General features: G+C 31.6%; 1 pseudogene; it reads left to right on the plus strand.

The window, feature by feature from the left end:
* The first annotated feature begins 2,370 nt into the window (after nucleotides 1-2,370).
* LOC149167369 (uncharacterized) lies at nucleotides 2,371-2,916 on the plus strand (annotated as a pseudogene).
* Nucleotides 2,917-6,939: the final 4,023 nt, after the last annotated feature.

The following is a 6,939-nucleotide window of genomic DNA, read 5'->3' on the forward strand; positions in this document are numbered from 1 at the left end:
AACATGACTCTTCCATGGTGGTCTTCGAATTGAAGTATGTGCATGTTAACACATGATGGCTCTTCAATTTCTGATGGAAATTTAAATTAAAAAATATTTATCATGGATCGTAATGCATAAAAGAAGAACACACATCCGTCGATTTCTTTCAAATGAAGCATATTCACAAAAATATAAAATCTCGTCCATGGGTGAAAAATTCGACATGGGTTCATCCTCTAAAATTAAAATAGAAAGCCTTTGACTAACAAAATTATATTGTTTATTTCAAACCAAATTAATATCACTAAAAATTAAACCTTAAAACGTTAAACTAAATTAAACATACATATCTTCTTTAAACCAAATTATATGGTTTATTTCAAACCGATTTAATATCTTCAAGAATAAAATCTTAAATTAAATTGGACATACATATCTTCTTTCAACCGAATTATATTGTTTATTTGAAACTTATTTAATATCATAAAGGATAAAATATAAAAACCTTAAACTAAATTGGACATACATATCTTCTTTCAACCCAATGGGCTCATATGCGAGCCAAGACACAACTTGCATACATGTCTACTTTCAGGTCAACGAGAAATCAATGGTCTCGTATGCAACACAACATTCAACAAGAATTTAAGCCAATGGGATTATACATAATCCATGACGCAACATATAAACAAACGTTTAACCCAATGCGGTGAGATGCAAATATAAATGTGATGCAATATTACGACTTTCTTCAAATGGATTATCTAAGCAATATAAGGATTTTCTTTAAGTGTATTTCAGCTCTATTTTATAATTCACTCCACAAAATCGTTTATTAGTTTCACATTTTTATCTTCAAAACATGTAAGTGTATGTATTAATTTATTTTAAAATGCATAACATTATTTTATTAATATCATTGTAAGGTAATGATTTATTTTCTATTTGTCATAATGAAACATGGAATTAAGTTAGTGAGCTTGCTGCTATATTCTTGAGCTTAACATAGTTGCGCATAAATAGAATTTGGAACCGAAATGAGAATTCTATATTGGTTTCCCTTTCTATGTAAACGTAGTCAAATGAACTCTATTTTCTTAAAAAAAATTCCTTAGGGACACCTCTAAAACCTAGGGACCATTATTCTTATACTTTATTTTTTATTTTTTGTTATAGCTTATTTCATACAAAATGATTTTTCCTATGCTTTTAGCAATTATATTAGAATCCTAAGAAACTATTTCTATTTCTATTTCTTGACAAAATATTCTATTATTTCTATATTATCATCATTAAAGGATGTATGAGTGTGTATCAATTTATTTTAAAATATAAATAAGTTTTATCAATGTTATTATAACTATAGTTTATAACTTAATAATATTTTTTGAAGTTATTATTAGGATTAGGGATACCCCTAAATGTTAGTGCTTTGTTTGTCATTTTATTTTTTTTTATTCAAAATGTTTTGTCTTATTTCTCTAACAATTATATTACAATATTTACTATACTCAAACAAGAGTTGCAGGGAATTGTAGTCCCTCTCACTTAAGTGGATGTTATGTTTCTAGAAAGAATGAAGTGGAAAAGCTAACTGACAACTCAGTTCTTATTCATTTTTTGTGAAAATACATAAGTAAATTATGGTGGCTAGTAACAGATGGTAAATAGGGTATTTAGCTACGTGGAGTTACACCTTACAATTATTTATGTTTTCTTCATGGCTTTAACATGTAGGAGTAAAAGTGTAAAGGTGAAAACTTAGTAGTGGTTACTACCCACCAAAAATTTATGCAAGTCATTATCCCTTAGTAAGTAATTAACTTCTCCATTTCATATATAAATTCACAATTTTATAAAAACATAACATCCACTTAAGTGGCCTTAGTAAGAAGTTAACTTTTCTACTTGAGATATTAATTTTCAATTTTTATAAAAACATAACATCCACTTAAGGCGTAGGGACTATATTTTCATGCAAGACTTGTTTATAGATATGTTTTAAACCATTATGTTTTGTGTTATGATCTAGGAATATTTTTATATTTTCATATAATTTTTCGACATGAAATGATTTTGGTAGCTGCAAAATTCGTTATTTTTTTATTTAAATAAAAAATTAGCTCCATATAAAGTTTATTATGCCATAAGGCATCCCTTTGGGAAGAAATCTGATCCGATGCTACTATGTATAGTCTTGTGCCATCGATCCTATCTGTTAGATGATTAAAAGACACTCTCGTCATTGGATCATCATAGCTGGTGGAGAATGTTGCATTGGAAGTTGTTTACAGTTGTATGTATTGCACGTTTCAATTACTCATTTTGCAGGCATCGACCTCAAACACCACTAAGAACTACTACTAGCTTTGTAGTATGCTAGGTATAATGAGGCCCTTAATGGGTTGTTGCATGTGGGAATTCTCTCTTGTTTTGGCTCAATGAATACTCATGCCCTTATGTCTACCCAACTCCTTCACGAGTAAGAGAGCCATAGCAATGGGCAATGGGATCGGTATTCCAGACCTCACTGTCACGACCTTGTTCACCTCGATTGTTTTGACAGAGATCCCGAATCTCTTTCTTGTCCTATAGAGGGACCTAGATGGTAATGGCCTATAGAAATGTGCCATAGTGAAGGCCTTGATGTGGGGGGGTGATTGCTCACCTCTTTCACTACTAGTGGACTTCGTTCTGATGTATGATATTCTCTATGAGGTTAAATCGATACCTCCCCTCTATAAAACTCTGAAACATCTAGTTGGTGGCCGAACCCAGATTTTTCTCGCTTACGAGCTTCATTACAGGACCATTGAATGCTTCAAGGCTCTTCTCGAGAGCGGATTAAGGTGTACGAAGGTCCCACATCGGGAGCTTCATCCTCAATGGTAGAGCGAGGATATTGGTATTTTCAGAGTCTTTAAGCGAAATTGATGGATTTTATGCTTATGACTTTTAACAGGAGATCGCGGGGATCAATCCACTTTTTATCCTCCTATTTCAAAATCAGGATTGGTTTTAGTTTGAATTAATGAAATCTTGATAATTGTAGCTAGGTAAACACAACAACGGAGTTATGGTTATTTTATTGTGTATATGAATGGTGTTTGAGTAGTGACCATGTTGAATATGTAAGAAGTTCTAGTTATGCTTCTTATAATTTTTTTGTCATGTTATCTAAGTTTTATCAAGTTGTTTTATTTTGAATTGTTTCAAGACTGAATGCCAGTATATCAAGGGATTTTAGTTAACATGATGAAGTCATTGTTACCGCCAATGCTCTTCATACGCCGTCGATAAATGGATATGCAATTAAGAACATTACATATGTTGCGTCGATGCGCTAAATCTTATCCCTAATTGATTACATCTAGAGAAAAGCATGTTCCCAGAAGCTCAATAGTTGAAAAACCATCAATTTATAAGTTAACTGGACTGAACGCACAACACTCCTGGGAGCTCTTCTACTCCCATGCCTTCGACCAACCCTATCCGCTCTCGGGATTTAAATCTCTGGTGGATAGCTTCTTAGAAGATGCATGTAATGGATTGAGCTTCTTAGAAGCGTGTAATAGATTACCCTTATCTTTGAAAGTAAATGGGGCACTTCTTTATGGAGGAGACTGGGAAGAAGAAATTGGGAGTCTTCAACATACACTTCCCAATGAGATAAAACAAACATTTATGAGTAAATGGGGCACTTCTTTATGGAGGAGACTGGGAAGAAGAAATTGGGAGTCTTCAACATACACTTCCCAATGAGATAAAACAAACATTTATGAGAAGTTATAACACACTCACTACAGAGGAAAAAGAAAAGTTCTTAGAAATTGCTTGTTTTTTCATTGGACAAAACAGAGATACAACCATTAGAATATGGGATGGATCAGGCTAGAAAGGAAGGCATGGGTTCCAGAATCTAGAGGATAAGAGTCTCGTAGAAGTCCACATTCTAAACAAGATACATATGCATAACCAACTTAGGGATACGGGAAGGGATCTTGGTGAGGATTCAAGGTTTCCGCGTCGTCTTTGGCATTGGACAGAGAAATTAATTGACTATTTCTCATCGCTATCATTTGTAAGTGCTCAATCATCCATTCCTATCCATTCCTTTTATAGATTATTCAATAAAAATCTCGGCACAATTTTTAGTTTTCATTTTGAGAAATACGAATTTCGGTTCAATTTTTTATTTCTTTTTCCATTTTTGCAAGGCTTAATAGTTAATAACTATTGCATATCATTTTTCAAAATGGATAGATAATAACTGTGCCAGGAGTTAGGATGGTTCTTGATGGATATTATGGCGATGAATTATATGGCACTATTGTTACGAGGAGGTTGAAAACTTCTTTATACTGAGGGTGTTGTTGTGAGGAGGTTGTGACTTCTGGATACTGAAGGTGTTATTTTGGATGGCGTTGGATGGCGTTGGATGGCGTTTTAAAGAGGGTGGAATTCCCAAATTTCTTTATGGCTCCATTGGAATGACTGTCCCAGCTCTTCCTTTCCTTCCTCGATTCCAATGAAAAATTTAAAGGGTAAATACGAATTTGTTGGTAAATAGGAATTTGCTGCTGAGTGATTACTTGTTATTAATGTTCATGGTACACCATTGGGTATTCACTGAACTTAATAGTTTTCGCATATACATATAGATTTTTTTGTTTATCACTACGAAGATAGCCAAAAAAAAGAATGGCATGACAAGAATTATAAAAAAAAAAAACATTATTTACATTTACAATAAATTCTCATATCATTTTCAAGGTATTATAAAACATATTTATATATAAAATATTTTCCTGAACTACGCATTTTGCAATCAGGTAACTTCATAATATATATAATCTCATTTTACAGGCACCTTTGCAAATGCGGGAGTTAGATATTTCTGCACCATTATTGACTATTTGGAAGTCCATAGATGAGTTGTAGGATCTTGAACGAATTGTGGTGGATGGCTTGTCGGTGTGTGGCGGAGCACGGACGACAAAATTTCCAGAAGAAATCTGTGATCTCCAGTTACTGAAGACCTTGGCGTTAAGAAATTGCTCAGAAATCATTTCAATACTAGACTGTTTTGGTCATTTATCAAACCTCCAACATATGGAGCTGCGTCACTGTGTGAAATTGAAGAGGAATCCGAATTCATTCGAAAATTTAACTAACTTTATATATCTTGATTTGAGTGGTTGCACCGGATTAACTATCCAGAGCGAAACGCTAGGAAAAATAAACAGGCTTGAACCACAAGTCAGAGTTGTTTGTGTGGTTGGGAAAGTGGTTGCGAAATGGATGGACTTGATACCAAGTAGAAACCCTTATTCAATTGAAATAAAAGGATAATAATAACCCAATCCTCTAACAAAATAATCATCATCCAACAGATAATAATAACCCAATCCTCTACCAAAATATTGAATGACACAGATTATGAGAGAAGGTAGCTAGGAGAGTTCTTTTCACAGGGGAACTCCTTAAGATGTAAATATAAATGTAAATGTAAAGTGGATTATGGAGTAAATATAAAAAGAGTTTTGTTTATATTTTTATATATTTACCATACCTATTTTATAAATATGGTATTTGGAGCAAATGATATTTGACCCATAAGCTTCACCTATTTTTTTTTTTTTGAATTTTCGTAAATATAAAGAGCTTTATGGAGTAAATATAAAAAATGGTTTTATTTATTTACCATATCTCTAGTTTATTTATAGTTTTGTTTCATACCTCTCAACTATGTATAAAAAGAGGTTTTATTTATTTATCATACCTCTAGTTTATTTATATTTATATACCATATTTTTTAGTGTTGGTTTTAAATTTATATTATATCTATGTATAATAATGATTATATTGATTTTTAAATACGGCCTAGATTATATTAAAAATGTTAAGTGCTAAAAGTTAAACATTACATGTTAAATGATTAAGTGAGAAAGAAATATTAAAAGATTTTGGAGCAAGATTTTCTATTCTTTTGACTATTTTGACAGTGACTTCTGTAAAGAGTAAAATTGCTTAAAAATTTACTTAATTTGGAATTTTAATGTGGTAAATTTTATTGTTAAAAGGTAAATTTATTATCCATTCAACTTCTTTTTTTGAGCAAAAAACCGACATAGATTTATATTAAGAAAATATAAAAGTCTTCAAAATTATCCATTCAACTTCACATATATGATAAAGAAACTATTAAAACCATGAGATAATTTACTATCCATTCAAATACATAATTATATTTTAATAATTAATCTTAATCCATTAATAAGATTAAAAAGTTATATATAATTTAAGATTAGTCTAAGTTAAGTAAAATTATTTTTATTATTTTTTGAAGACGTGACATATTTACACATCGACATCAAGGTCACACTAGGCTCTAGAATGCCTCTCTCTGCACATCTGGGTCATACTTGGTGTAGAATGCACCTCTCCGCAATAAGAATAAATAAGGTGACGATGACAACTTTTTCGGCACAATAAGAATAAATAAGGTGATGATGACAATTTTTTCTGTCATTTTAGTCTAACCACCCTTTAAAAATTAGTGGCTATTTTTTTCTCAACAAATCTGACAGAAAGATTGTTTGAATCTTCATTTTAATAGTGAGAATGAGTTCAATACCATAAAAAACCCTTAAGCACCCAAAATCTTAAAACTTGACAGCTATAATTTAAATTTTCCAAAAAAACTTGTGACATCTTATCAAAAACTTACTATTTTCTAAAATAAACTTACTATTTTCTAAAATAATTTAAATCATCTGCCCTCTGGAAATTATTTCCATCCAGAGACCAACTTTCACATGAATTCCTGTGATGGATGATTAAGGATTCACATCGCTCTATATCTGTATTCTGTAATCGTCAATATATATATGAAGAGCATGCCTTCGGTTAGCGGGGCCAAGATTGTTATCTATTCCAGAATCAAAGATCGAGATT

This window comes from Pinus tabuliformis, chromosome 5_1 (genome assembly GCF_031772625.1).
Source record: "Pinus tabuliformis cultivar Carrire ecotype Pingquan chromosome 5_1, CPIR1, whole genome shotgun sequence".
NCBI lineage: Eukaryota > Viridiplantae > Streptophyta > Pinopsida > Pinales > Pinaceae > Pinus > Pinus tabuliformis.